The sequence below is a fragment of the Salmo salar genome, chromosome 18 (assembly GCF_965601325.2).
Source record: "Salmo salar chromosome 18, fSalSal1, whole genome shotgun sequence".
Classification (NCBI taxonomy): Eukaryota; Metazoa; Chordata; class Actinopteri; order Salmoniformes; family Salmonidae; genus Salmo; species Salmo salar.
Window position 1 is genome coordinate 100,338,811 of NC_138308.1, and position 15,562 is coordinate 100,354,372.

At 43.7% G+C, this 15,562-nt stretch overlaps 1 long non-coding RNA gene across 1 annotated transcript; it reads right to left on the reverse strand.

The window, feature by feature from the left end:
- Positions 1-758: 758 nt before the first annotated feature.
- Positions 759-13,925, reverse strand: LOC145861826 (uncharacterized). Its single transcript, XR_014381531.1, has 2 exons — positions 12,901-13,925; positions 759-1,520 (listed from the first exon to the last, which is right to left on the reverse strand). It is a non-coding gene; the product is annotated as an uncharacterized LOC145861826 (long non-coding RNA).
- Positions 13,926-15,562: the final 1,637 nt, after the last annotated feature.

The following is a 15,562-nucleotide window of genomic DNA, read 5'->3' on the forward strand; positions in this document are numbered from 1 at the left end:
CGCCAGACTTTGGGTAATGGTTGTGAAACAGACCAATGAGACCAGGCCGGGTTTTGGGGTTGGAGAAGTCAAAAAGAGAAGTGAAACATTCTTCTTTAGTTGTTCATTTTCTAGAAATATAAAGGCACAACCTAGATTAGAGACAATGTCTTCAGTAGTGGAACATGTTATTACTCCACTAGATTAGAGACAATGTCTTCAGTAGTGGAACATGTTACTACTCCACTAGATTAGAGACAATGTCTTCAGTAGTGGAACATGTTACTACTCCAACCTAGATTAGAGCCAATGTCTTCAGTAGTGGAACATGTTATTACTCCACTAGATTAGAGACAATGTCTTCAGTAGTGGAACATGTTATTACTCCACTAGATTAGAGCCAATGTCTTCAGTAGTGGAACATGTTACTACTCCAACCTAGATTAGAGACAATGTCTTCAGTAGTGGAACATGTTATTACTCCACTAGATTAGAGACAATGTCTTCAGTAGTGGAACATGTTATTACTCCACTAGATTAGAGACAATGTCTTCAGTAGTGGAACATGTTATTACTCCACTAGATTAGAGACAATGTCTTCAGTAGTGGAACATGTTACTACTCCAACCTAGATTAGAGACAATGTCTTCAGTAGTGGAACATGTTATTACTCCAACCTAGATTAGAGACAATGTCTTCAGTAGTGGAACATGTTATTACTCCACTAGATTAGAGCCAATGTCTTCAGTAGTGGAACATGAAAGTGACAAACTGACACATTTTCTAACACATTTTAGGAAGCTTTATTTGACAAGTTAGCAACCATACAATGGTGTTGCTCAAGCTAAACACACACAATGACATTATAGAAAAATACAATTTCCAATTTCACATGAACAAACAGAATTTAACAGAGCAGCTCAATATAAAACACATTGAAACCTTTACATCATTCATCATGGACATAACACTACAACGTTCCTTCTGTTAGTAGTAATGAAGCCTTTACATCATTCATCATGGACATAACACTACAACTTTCCTTCTGTTAGTAGTAATGAAGCCTTTACATCATTCATCATGGACATAACACTACAACTTTCCTTCTGTTAGTAGTAATGAAGCCTTTACATCATTCATCATGGACATAACACTACAACTTTCCTTCTGTTAGTAGTAATGAAACCTTTACAACTGATACTGTCAGCTGGTTCCAGTCAGTGGTGTCTGTTTGTTCTCATGATAAACTGACTCTAACTCTGTTGATGGAGGTCAAGGCTGCAGCGTCTAAAGAGAAGTACATGATAAACTGACTCTAACTCTGTTGTGGAAACTTCACACCTCTCTGTTGCCGATGCTGTTGACAGAGGTCAAGGCTGCAGCGTCTAAAGATAAGTGTGTTGGTGTGAAAACGGAAGGGGGGAGAGAGAAGATAAGAGAAATGAGAAGTAAAGAGATGGACCGACAGGGTTGTGGTTATTCACCGCTGCTGAAGAGAGCATCTTTTTCCACCCACCATGACGTTCTGATGAACAGGGTCACTAGGTAAAGAGAGAGGAGAGAGAGATGAGTGAGGGACAGAGGAGCTGATCCAGTCTACTACAGCGAAGACCATCAACACCACTAGAACATTTATACACCCCAACAGGTCTCAGTGTTTAATGTGTAGTTAGATACAGTTACACACCCCAATCTGTCTCTGTGTGTGTCTGTGTGCGTCTCTTTCCGGTGTGGCTCAGTTGGTAGAGAATGGCATTTGCAATGCCAGGGTTGTGGGTTTGATTCCCACGGAGGACCAGTACAGGAAAAAGTACAATAATGTATCAACTCACTACTGTAAGTCTCTCTGGACAAGAGCTAAATGACCTAAACATACATGTGAAATGTGTGACAGAGGGACAGAGGTGTTAAACAATGGGTGATGTTGTTCACATACAGCTATAACCTCAAACAGACACAGATCTCCTGCTCTGATAAGTATCTATATGTGGTGGGGTGGAGACAGCCTCTATTTTTACTAATGCTTTCAGTTGGAAGGACATTTGGCTTGATGACTTTGGGTATTTTGAGCATCATGTTATACTGTTTAAATGTCAGCCACCAGACCAGACAATCATGTTATACTGTTTAAATGTCAGTCAGCAGTGCTGGCCATAACCCTCTTCAAAACAGTTTATCAATTGCATTTCAATTATCCAACCTTCCAATTCTTTGAGAAGTGTAACAGACTCTAGAATAGCCTGCCAGAGAACCTGAGGGGGACCAAGAGCCATGGAGAGGCATCCTCTAGTTACTATGGCCCCAGCCTTTAGTTACTATGTCCCCAGCCTTTAGTTACTATGCCCCCAGCCTTTAGTTACTATGCCCCCAGCCTTTAGTTACTATGCCCCCAGCCTTTAGTTACTATGCCCCCCAGCCTTTAGTTACTATGCCCCCAGCCTTTAGTTACTATGCCCCCAGCCTTTAGTGACTATGCCCCCAGCCTTTAGTTACTATGCCCCGAGCCTTTAGTTACTATGCCCCCAGCCTTTAGTTACTATGCCCCCAGCCTTTAGTTACTATGCCCCCAGCCTTTAGTTACTATGTTCCCAGCCTTTAGTTACTATGTCCCCAGCCTTTAGTTACTATGGGCCCCCAGCCTTTAGTTACTATGCCCCCAGCCTTTAGTTACTATGCCCCCAGCCTTTAGTTACTATGTCCCCAGCCTTTAGTTACTATGGGCCCCCAGCCTTTAGTTACTATGGCCCCAGCCTTTAGTTACTATGGGCCCCCAGCCTTTAGTTACTATGGCCCCAGCCTTTAGTTACTATGCCCCCAGCCTTTAGTTACTATGGCCCCAGCCTTTAGTTACTATGGGTCCCCAGCCTTTAGTTACTATGTCCCCAGCCTTTAGTTACTATGTCCCCAGCTTTTAGTTACTATGGCCCCAGCCTTTAGTTACTATGGGCCCCCAGCCTTTAGTTACTATGCCCCCAGCTTTTAGTTACTATGCCCCCAGCCTTTAGTTACTATGCCCCCAGCCTCTAGTTACTATGCCCCCAGCCTTTAGTTATTATGCCCCCAGCCTTCAGTTACTATGCCCCCAGCCTTTAGTTACTATGCCCCCAGCCTCTAGTTACTATGCCCCCAGCCTTTAGTTACTATGCCCCCAGCCTCTAGTTACTATGTCCCCAGCCTTTAGTTACTATGTCCCCAGCCTTTAGTTACTATGGGCCCCCAGCCTTTAGTTACTATGGCCCCAGCCTTTAGTTACTATGGGCCCCCAGCCTTTAGTTACTATGGCCCCAGCCTTTAGTTACTATGCCCCCAGCCTTTAGTTACTATGGGCCCCCAGCCTTTAGTTACTATGCCCACAGCCTTTAGTTACTATGCCCCCAGCCTTTAGTTACTATGTCCCCAGCCTTTAGTTACTATGGGCCCCCAGCCTTTAGTTACTATGGCCCCAGCCTTTAGTTACTATGGGCCCCCAGCCTTTAGTTACTATGGCCCCAGCCTTTAGTTACTATGCCCCCAGCCTTTAGTTACTATGGCCCCAGCCTTTAGTTACTATGGGTCCCCAGCCTTTAGTTACTATGTCCAAAGCCTTTAGTTACTATGTCCCCAGCCTTTAGTTACTATGGCCCCAGCCTTTAGTTACTATGGGCCCCCAGCCTTTAGTTACTATGCCCCCAGCCTTTAGTTACTATGCCCCCAGCCTTTAGTTACTATGCCCCCAGCCTCTAGTTACTATGCCCCCAGCCTTTAGTTACTATGCCCCGAGCCTTTAGTTACTATGCCCCCAGCCTTTAGTTACTATGGCCCCAGCCTTTAGTTACTATGTCCCCAGCCTTTAGTTACTATGGGCCCCCAGCCTTTAGTTACTATGGCCCCAGCCTTTAGTTACTATGGGCCCCCAGCCTTTAGTTACTATGGCCCCAGCCTTTAGTTACTATGCCCCCAGCCTTTAGTTACTATGGGCCCCCAGCCTTTAGTTACTATGCCCACAGCCTTTAGTTACTATGCCCCCAGCCTTTAGTTACTATGTCCCCAGCCTTTAGTTACTATGGGCCCCCAGCCTTTAGTTACTATGGCCCCAGCCTTTAGTTACTATGGGCCCCCAGCCTTTAGTTACTATGGCCCCAGCCTTTAGTTACTATGCCCCCAGCCTTTAGTTACTATGGCCCCAGCCTTTAGTTACTATGGGTCCCCAGCCTTTAGTTACTATGTCCAAAGCCTTTAGTTACTATGTCCCCAGCCTTTAGTTACTATGGCCCCAGCCTTTAGTTACTATGGGCCCCCAGCCTTTAGTTACTATGCCCCCAGCCTTTAGTTACTATGCCCCCAGCCTTTAGTTACTATGCCCCCAGCCTCTAGTTACTATGCCCCCAGCCTTTAGTTACTATGCCCCGAGCCTTTAGTTACTATGCCCCCAGCCTTTAGTTACTATGGCCCCAGCCTTTAGTTACTATGTCCCCAGCCTTTAGTTACTATGCCCCCAGCCTCTAGTTACTATGTCCCCAGCCTCTAGTTACTATGGCCCCAGCCTTTAGTTACTATGTCCCCAGCCTTTAGTTACTATGCCCCCAGCCTTTAGTTACTATGGCCCCAGCCTTTAGTTACTATGGGCCCCCAGCCTTTAGTTACTATGCCCCCAGCCTTTAGTTACTATGCCCCCAGCCTTTAGTTACTATGCCCCCAGCCTTTAGTTACTATGCCCCCAGCCTTTAGTTACTATGCCCCCAGCCTTTAGTTACTATGCCCCCAGCCTTTAGTTACTATGCCCCAGCCTTTAGTTACTATGTCCCCAGCCTCTAGTTACTATGGCCCCAGCCTTTAGTTACTATGTCCCCAGCCTTTAGTTACTATGCCCCCAGCCTTTAGTTACTATGCCCCCAGCCTTTAGTTACTATGCCCCCAGCCTTTAGTTACTATGCCCCCAGCCTTTAGTTACTATGTTCCCAGCCTTTAGTTACTATGTCCCCAGCCTTTAGTTACTATGGGCCCCCGGCCTTTAGTTACTATGCCCCCAGCCTTTAGTTACTATGCCCCCAGCCTTTAGTTACTATGTCCCCAGCCTTTAGTTACTATGGGCCCCCAGCCTTTAGTTACTATGGCCCCAGCCTTTAGTTACTATGCCCCCAGCCTTTAGTTACTATGGCCCCAGCCTTTAGTTACTATGGGTCCCCAGCCTTTAGTTACTATGTCCCCAGCCTTTAGTTACTATGTCCCCGGCTTTTAGTTACTATGGCCCCAGCCTTTAGTTACTATGGGCCCCCAGCCTTTAGTTACTATGCCCCCAGCCTTTAGTTACTATGCCCCCAGCCTTTAGTTACTATGCCCCCAGCCTCTAGTTATTATGCCCCCAGCCTTTAGTTACTATGCCCCCAGCCTTCAGTTACTATGCCCCCAGCCTTTAGTTACTATGCCCCCAGCCTCTAGTTACTATGCCCCCAGCCTTTAGTTACTATGCCCCCAGCCTCTAGTTACTATGTCCCCAGCCTTTAGTTACTATGTCCCCAGCCTTTAGTTACTATGGGCCCCCAGCCTTTAGTTACTATGGCCCCAGCCTTTAGTTACTATGGGCCCCCAGCCTTTAGTTACTATGGCCCCAGCCTTTAGTTACTATGCCCCCAGCCTTTAGTTACTATGGGCCCCCAGCCTTTAGTTACTATGCCCCCAGCCTTTAGTTACTATGCCCCCAGCCTTTAGTTACTATGTCCCCAGCCTTTAGTTACTATGGGCCCCCAGCCTTTAGTTACTATGGCCCCAGCCTTTAGTTACTATGGGCCCCCTTCCTTTAGTTACTATGGCCCCAGCCTTTAGTTACTATGCCCCCAGCCTTTAGTTACTATGGACCCAGCCTTTAGTTACTATGGGTCCCCAGCCTTTAGTTACTATGTCCCCAGCCTTTAGTTACTATGTCCCCAGCCTTTAGTTACTATGGCCCCAGCCTTTAGTTACTATGGGCCCCCAGCCTTTAGTTACTATGCCCCCAGCCTTTAGTTACTATGCCCCCAGCCTTTAGTTACTATGCCCCCAGCCTCTAGTTACTATGCTCCCAGCCTTTAGTTACTATGCCCCCAGCCTTCAGTTACTATGCCCCCAGCCTTTAGTTACTATGCCCCCAGCCTCTAGTTACTATGCCCCCAGCCTTTAGTTACTATGCCCCCAGCCTCTAGTTACTATGTCCCCAGCCTTTAGTTACTATGTCCCCAGCCTTTAGTTACTATGGGCCCCCAGCCTTTAGTTACTATGGCCCCAGCCTTTAGTTACTATGGGCCCCCAGCCTTTAGTTACTATGGCCCCAGCCTTTAGTTACTATGGCCCCAGCCTTTAGTTACTATGCCCCCAGCCTTTAGTTACTATGCCCCAGCCTTTAGTTACTATGCCCCAGCCTTTAGTTACTATGGCCCCAGCCTTTAGTTACTATGCCCCCAGCCTTTAGTTACTATGCCCCCAGCCTTTAGTTACTATGTCCCCAGCCTTTAGTTACTATGTCCCCAGCCTTTAGTTACTATGTCTTCAGCCTTTAGTTACTATGTCCCCAGCCTCTAGTTACTATGGCCCCAGCCTTTAGTTACTATGCCCCCATCCTTTAGTTACTATGCCCCCAGCCTTTAGTTACTATGCCCCCAGCCTTCAGTTACTATGCCCCCAGCCTTTAGTTACTATGCCCCCAGCCTTTAGTTACTATGTCCCCAGGCTTTAGTTACTATGCCCCCAGCCTTTAGTTACTATGCCCCCAGCCTTTAGTTACTATGGGCCCCCAGCCTTTAGTTACTATGCCCCCAGCCTTTAGTTACTATGGGCCCCCAGCCTTTAGTTACTATGCCCCCAGCCTTTAGTTACTATGTCCCCAGCCTTTAGTTACTATGCCCCCAGCCTTTAGTTACTATGCCACCAGCCTTTAGTTACTATGTCCCCAGCCTTTAGTTACTATGCCCCCAGCCTTTAGTTACTATGTCCCCAGCCTTTAGTTACTATGTCCCCAGCCTTTAGTTACTATGCCCCCAGCCTTTAGTTACTATGTCCCCAGCCTTTAGTTACTATGCCCCCAGCCTTTAGTTACTATGCCCCCAGCCTTTAGTTACTATGCCCCCAGCCTTTAGTTACTATGTCCCCAGCCTTTAGTTACTATGCCCCCAGCCTTTAGTTACTATGCCCCCAGCCTTTAGTTACTATGCCCCCAGCCTTTAGTTACTATGTCCCCAGCCTCTGGAATAACCTGCCAGAGAACCTGAGGGGGGCTGAAACTGTGGACATATTTAAAAACGATATGTAGCTTTGCTTTTCCTCAGGTTCTTTTTAGTCATTCAGTTTTAATTGTTTTTATTTAGTTTCTTATCCTCTTATGTTTGTTGTGTAGTAAATATTTTTGTCACGTCCTGACCAGTATTAGGGATTATTTGTAATTGTAGTTTGGTCAGGACGTTGCAGAGGGTATTTGTTGTATGTGGTCTGGGGGTTATGTGTAGGTTAGAGGGGTGTTGTATTTATGTGTTCCGGGGTTTGGGTGTATGTTCTGGTTTTTGGTTTTCTAGGGGTTTTCTAGTTTGTGTATTTCTGTGTTGGTCTGTGTGGCTCTCGATCAGGAACAGCTGTACATCGTTGTTCCTGATTGGGAGTCATTCTTAGGGAGCTTGTTTTCACCTGGTTGATTGTGGGTAATTGTATTTGCACTGCTGTTTGTTTAGAAAATCTGTTAGCTGTCGTTCTGTTTCTTGTTTTTCCCGTTACTCACTTTAAATAATAAAAAAAGTATGAGTATTCACGTACCCGCTGCGCCTTGGTCTAATCTCTACGACAGCCGTGACAATTTTAGTTTACATTTTCATAGTTTTCTATATTTTTTCCTGTGAAGCACATTGTGTTGCATTCCATGTCTCTCTCTCACACTGTAACACACAACACAACCTCACAATGCTACATGCTGCAAGCTACTTACTGACAGATACAAGGCCTCTGGGTAGAGTGGGTTGGGTGTTATACTGACAGATATAAGGCCTCTGGGTAGAGTGGGTTGGGTGTTATACTGACAGATACAAGGCCTCTGGGTAGAGCGGGTTGGGTGTTATACTGACAGATATAAGGCCTCTGGGTAGAGTGGGTTGGGTGTTATACTGACAGATACAAGGCCTCTGGGTATAGTGGGTTGGGTGTTATACTGTCAGATACAAGGCCTCTGGGTAGAGTGGGTTGGGTGTTATACTGACAGATACAAGGCCTCTGGGTAGAGCGGGTTGGGTGTTATACTGACAGATACAAGGCCTCTGGGTAGAGCGGGTTGGGTGTTATACTGACAGATACAAGACCTCTGGGTGCAGTGGGTTGGGTACAAGGAAGACAGACAGAGTAGTTCAGAAGAGCTGGTAGAGCATGCTACATCATTCATAACAAACACAACATGCTACATCATTCACAACAAACACAACATGCTACATCATTCATAACAAACACAACACGCTACATCATTAATAACACAACATGCCACATCATTCATAACAAACACAACATGCTACATCATTCATAACAAACACAACATGCTACATCATTCATAACAAACACAACATGCTACATCATTCATAACACAACATCCTACATCATTCATAACACAACATGCTACATCATTCATAACAAACACAACATGCTACATCATTCATAACAAACACAACATGCTACATCATTCACAACACAACATGCTACATCATTCATAACAAACACAACATGCTACATCATTCATAACAAACACAACATGCTACATCATTCATAACAAACACAACATGCTACATCATTCATAACACAACATGCTACATCATTCATAACACAACATGCTACATCATTCATAACAAACACAACATGCTACATCATTCATAACAAACACAACATGCTACATCATTCATTACACAACATGCTACTTAATTCATAACAAACTCAACAAGCTACGTCATTCATAACACAACATGCTACATCATTCATAACACAACATGATACATCATTATTAACAAACACAACATGCTACATAATTCACAACACAACATGCTACATCCTTCATAACACAACATGCTACATCATTCATAACAAACACAACATGCTACATCATTCATAACACAACATGCTATGTCATTCATCATGTAATATACTACATCATTCATAACACAACATGATACATCATTCATAACACAACATGCTACATCATTCATAACACAACACGCTACATCATTATTAACAAACACAACATGCTACATCATTCACAACACAACATGCTACATCCTTCATAACACAACATGCTACATCATTCATAACAAACACAACATGCTACATCATTCATAACACAACATACTATGTCATTCATCATATAACATGCTACATCATTCATAACACAACATGCTACACCGTTCATAACAAACACAACGTACAACATCATTCATGATTGGGGCATCATTGAATATAAGAATTTGTTCTTAACTGACTTGCCTAGGTAAATAAAGGTAAATTAAAACATATATAAAAAATTCATAACATGCTCCATTGTTCATAGACTGTCAGATTGCCTGATGTAACAGAGGCTGAATGAAGGTGTGACCTTCAAGCAAAAATTAAAGCAGGAAGCACCAGCGACTAGATCAATCAAAAAGTGGTCAGATGAAGCTATGCTACAGGACGGTTTTGATAGCACAGACTAGAATATGTTCCGGGATTCCTCCAATGGCATCGATGATGTCCTTCCCACAGTGACTGTATGTACATACCCCAACCAGAAGCCACGGATTACAGGCAGCATCCACACTGAGCTAAAGGCTAGAGTGGCCGCTTTCAAGAAGCGGGACTCTAACCTGGAAGCTTACAAGAAATCCCGCTATGCCCTCCGACGAACCATCAAAAAGGCAAAGAGGCAATACAGGACTAAGATCGAGTTGTACTACACCAGCTCTGACGCTTGTTGGATGTGGCAGGGCCTGCAAACCATTACAGACTACAAAGGGAAGCACAGCTGAAAGCTGCCCAGTGACACCAGCCTACTGGACGACCGAAACTACTTCTATGCTCGCTTCGAGGCAAAAAACACTAAAACATGCATAAGAGCACCAGCTGTACCGGAAGACTGTGTGATCACGCTTTCCACAGCCGATGTGAGTAAGACCTTCAAACAGGTCAACATTCACAAGGCCACAGGGCCAGATGGATTACCAGGATGTGTACTGCGAGCATGCGCTGACCAACTAGCAAGTGTCTTTACTGACATTTTCAACCTCTGAGTCTGTAATACCATCATGTTTGGGACGCTATCGTCCCACTCACCGTGCAGCCAGTGAAAAATCAGAGCGGGGGTGGTGATGGAGAGTGACCGCGTTATGTTAGGACAGTACATAGACAAAAAATTACACACAGCCATTTTCAATGCAAGGACAAGCGTCACCAAAAGCAGAAAACCAGCTAAAATTATGTACTAACCTTTGACGATCTTCATCAGATGACACTCCTAGGACATTATGTTAGACAAAACATGCATTTTTTGTTCTATCAAGTTCATATTTATATCCAAAAACCCAATTTTACATTGACGCGTGACGTTCAGAAAATGTATTTCCCCCAAAACTTTCGGTGAATTAGCACAACAATTTACAAAAATACTCATTATAAACGTTGATAAAATATTAAACTGTTATTCAAAGAATTATAGATTAACATCTCTTGAATGCAACCGCGTTGACAGATTTCAAAATAACTTTACTGGGAAAGCACACTTTGCAATAATCTGTGTACGGGGCTCAGAAAAATACATCAGGCAATTACAGATACCCGCCATTTTGGAGTCATCTAAATGCATAAATAGCATTAGAAATATTCACTTACCTTTAATAATCTTCATCAGAAGGCACTTCCAGGAATCCCAGGTCCACAATAAATGTTGTTTTGTTCGATAAAGATCATAATTTATGTCCAAATAACTCCTTGTTGTTAGCGCGTTCAGTAAGCTACTCCAAGTGTAGGAAGCGTGAGGAAAATGTCACAACGAAAAGTCAAAAAAAGTTCTGTTTACGTTCGTTCAAACATGTCAAACGTTGTAAAGCATCAATCTTTAGGGCCTTTAGAACGTGAAAATTCAGTAATGTTCCAACCGGACGATTCCATCGTCTTGAAAAACGTTTTGGAACACAGCTAACTCTCGCATGAATGCGCGCCAATTAACTGATGTCCTTCCCTGGGTCACCAACTTCCCAGCCTTCTTGTTGGCTCTCTGTTCACCATAGAATCCTCAAACAACTTTCTAAAGACTGTTGACATCTAGTGGAAGCCTTAGGAAGTGCAAAATGAAACCTAACTCACTGTGTGTTCGATTGGCAATGACTTGAAAAAACTACAGGCACCAGATTTTCATTTCCTGGTTGTATTTTTCTCAGGTTTTTGCCTGCCATATGAGTTCTGTTATACTCACAGACACCATTCAAACAGTTTTAGAAACTTCAAAGTGTTTTCTATCCAAATCTACTAATAATATGCATATTCTAGTTTCTGGGCCAGAGTAGTAACCTGTTTAAATTGGGTACGTTTTTCATCCGGACGTGAAAATACTGCCCCCTAGCCCAGACTTAAGCAGACCACCATAGTGACTGTGGCCAAGAACACTAAACAAACCTGCCTAAATGACTCCATTCCTGCCAGCACTCACGTCTGTAGCCATGAAGTGCTTTGAAAGGCTGGTCATGGCTCACATCAACACCATCATCCCAGAAACCCTAGACCCACTCGAGTTTGCATACAGCACCAACAGATCCACAGATGATGCAGTCTCTATTGCACTCCACACTGCCCTTTCCCACCTGGACAAAAGGAACACCTATGTGAGAATGCTGTTCATTGACTACAGCTCAGCATTCAACACCATAGTGCCCTCAAAGCTCATCAATAAGCTAATGACACTGGGACTAAACACCTCCCTCTGCAACTGGATCCTGGACTTCCTGACGTGTCACCCCCAGGTGTTAAGGGTAGTAACAACACATCCGCCACGTTGTTCCTCAACACGGGGGCCCCTCAGCGGTGCGTGCTCAGTCCCCTCCTGTACTCCCTGTTCACTCATGACTGCATTGCCAGGCACGACTCCAACACCATCATTAAATTTGCTGATGACACAACAGTGGTAGGCCTGATCACCGACAACAATGAGACAGCCGATAGGGAGGAGGTCAGAGACCTGACCGTGTGGTGCCAGGACACCAACCTCTCCCTCAATGTGATCAAGACAAAGGAGATGATTGTGGACTACAGGAAAAAGAAGACAGAGCATGCCCCCATTCTCATAGAAGGGGCTGCAGTGAAGCAGGTTGAGAGCTTCAAGTTCAAAAAACAGCTTCTACCCCAAAGCCATAAGACTCCTGAACATCTAGTCAAACGGCCACCCAGACTATTCACATTGCCCCCCCCCCTCTCCACACCACTGCCACTCTCTGTTGTCATCTATGCATAGTCACTTTAATTAACTCTACCTTCATGTACATACTACCTCAACTAACCGGTGCCCCCGCACATTGACTCTGTACCGGCACCCCCTGTATATATTGTTATTTTTTACTGCTGCTCTTTAATAACTTGTTACTTTTAAATCTTATTCTTTCCGTATTTTCTTGAAACTGCACTTTTGGTTAGGGGGTCGTAAGCATTTCACTGTAAGGTTGTATTCAGCGAATGTGACATACATAATTTGATTTGTTTGACCTCAGTCTGTACATTAGGGTTAGTGATACAGTGATCTGGACCTACCTCAGTCTGTACATCAGGGTTAGTGATACAGTGATCTGGACCTACCTCAGTCTGTACATTAGGGTTAGTGATACAGTGATATGGACCTACCTCAGTCTGTACATTAGGGTTAGTGATACAGTGATCTGGACCTACCTCAATCTGTACATTAGGGTTAGTGATACAGTGATCTGGGCCTACCTCAGTCTGTACATTACTTCCCTGGGTCCAGATACAGCTCTACCTAAAGTACATACAGATTTAATTTGTTAAAGTGTCAACATGTAACTTTTTGGGTGACCCGACCAAAATCACATAGAAGTGAAAGTTATAGATCTGTTATTCTACTTTAAAGCAGGTCTAAGTAGACAGCATCTGGAATGACCTTCTGACCTGTCTGTCTGTCTGTCTGTCTTATACTGAAAAAAATATATATTTTAGGTGAGAAGTAGGCATTGGTCTTTAGCCGAAAAAGAAAGGAAATTCACATGAGCACCACTGTCACGTCCTGACCATAGTAAGTTGTTATTTTCTATGGTATAGTAGGTCATAGTGTGACAGGGGGTGTTTGTCTATGTTTTGTATTTCTATGTTCAGTTTCTAGTTTTGTATTTCTATGTTGGTTTTGTTTGGTATGATCTCCAATTAGAGGCAGCTGGTCGTCGTTGTCTCTAATTGGAGGTCATATTTAAGCTGATGTTTGTCCCACCTGTTTTTGTGAGTGATTATATTTTGTGAGTAGTGTTTGTTTCTCCTCTGCATCACGGTTTGTTGTTTTGTCTATTCAGTTATTTATGTATTGCATTAAGTTTCACAGTCTAAATAAATATGTGGAACTACAAACACGCTGCATTTTGGTCCGCTCCTTCCGACAGCCGTGACAACCAAAATGCCTTCTACACCCATGCTCTACCAAGGTTTTCCAGCACACAGATTTCACCTACTATGGTAGCTATGTTTGGTCTATTGTACTTCAAACAATGTGGAGGCAGGTTGCTTAGGATTCAAACCTTTTCTGTTGGTGCTAACACCACCAGAAATTTCTAAACCCAGAGGCACAATATCGCCAGACTTTGGGTAATGGTTGTGAAACAGACCAATGAGACCAGGCCGGGTTTTGGGGTTAGAGAAGTCAAAAAGAGAAGTGAAACATTCTTCTTTAGTTGTTCATTTTCTAGAAATATAAAGGCACAACCTAGATTAGAGACAATGTCTTCAGTAGTGGAACATGTTATTACTCCACTAGATTAGAGACAATGTCTTCAGTAGTGGAACATGTTATTACTCCACTAGATTAGAGACAATGTCTTCAGTAGTGGAACATGTTATTACTCCACTAGATTAGAGACAATGTCTTCAGTAGTGGAACATGTTATTACTCCACTAGATTAGAGCCAATGTCTTCAGTAGTGGAACATGAAAGTGACAAACTGACACATTTTCTAACACATTTTAGGAAGCTTTATTTGACAAGTTAGCAACCATACAATGGTGTTGCTCAAGCTAAACACACACAATGACATTATAGAAAAATACAATTTCCAATTTCACATGAACAAACAGAATTTAACAGAGCAGCTCAATATAAAACACATTGAAACCTTTACATCATTCATCATGGACATAACACTACAACTTTCCTTCTGTTAGTAGTAATGAAGCCTTTACAACTGATACTGTCAGCTGGTTCCAGTCAGTGGTGTCTGTATGTTCTCATGATAAACTAACTCTAACTCTGTTGATGGAGGTCAAGGCTGCAGCGTCTAAAGAGAAGTACATGATAAACTGACTCTAACTCTGTTGTGGAAACTTCACACCTCTCTGTTGCTGATACTGTTGGAGGTCAAGGCTGCAGCGTCTAAAGATAAGTGTGTTGGTGTGAAAACGGAAGGGGGGAGAGAGAATATAAGAGAAATGAGAAGTAAAGAGATGGACTGACAGGGTTGAGGTTATTCACCGCTGCTGAAGAGAGGATATTTTTCCACCCAGCATGACGTTCTGATGAACAGGGTCACTAGGTAAAGAGAGAGGAGAGAGAGATGAGTGAGGGACAGAGGAGCTGATCCAGTCTACTACAGCGAAGACCATCAACACCACTAGAACATTTATACACCCCAAAAGGTCTCAGTGTTTAATGTGTAGTTAGATACAGTTACACACCCCAATCTGTCTCTGTGTGTGTCTGTGTGCGTCTCTTTCCGGTGTGGCTCAGTTGGTAGAGAATGGCATTTGCAATGCCAGGGTTGTGGGTTTGATTCCCACGGAGGACCAGTACAGGAAAAAGTACAATAATGTATCAACTCACTACTGTAAGTCTCTCTGGACAAGAGCTAAATGACCTAAACATACATGTGAAATGTGTGACAGAGGGACAGAGGTGTTTAACAATGGGTGATGTTGTTCACATACAGCTATAACCTCAAACAGACACAGATCTCCTGCTCTGATAAGTATCTATATGTGGTGGGGTGGAGACAGCCTCTATTTTTACTAATGCTTTCAGTTGGAAGGACATTTGGCTTGATGACTTTGGGTATTTTGAGCATCATGTTATACTGTTTAAATGTCAGCCACCAGACCAGAGCATCATGTTATACTGTTTAAATGTCAGCCACCAGACCAGAGCATCATGTTATACTGTTTAAATGTCAGCCACCAGACCAGAGCATCATGTTATACTGTTTAAATGTCAGTCAGCAGTGCTGGCCATAACCCTCTTCAAAACAGTTTATCAATTGCATTTCAATTATCCAACCTTCCAAATCTTTGAGAAGTGTAACAGACTCTAGAATAGCCTGCCAGAGAACCTGAGGGGGACCAAGAGCCATGGAGAGGCATCCTCTAGTTACTATGGCCCCAGCCT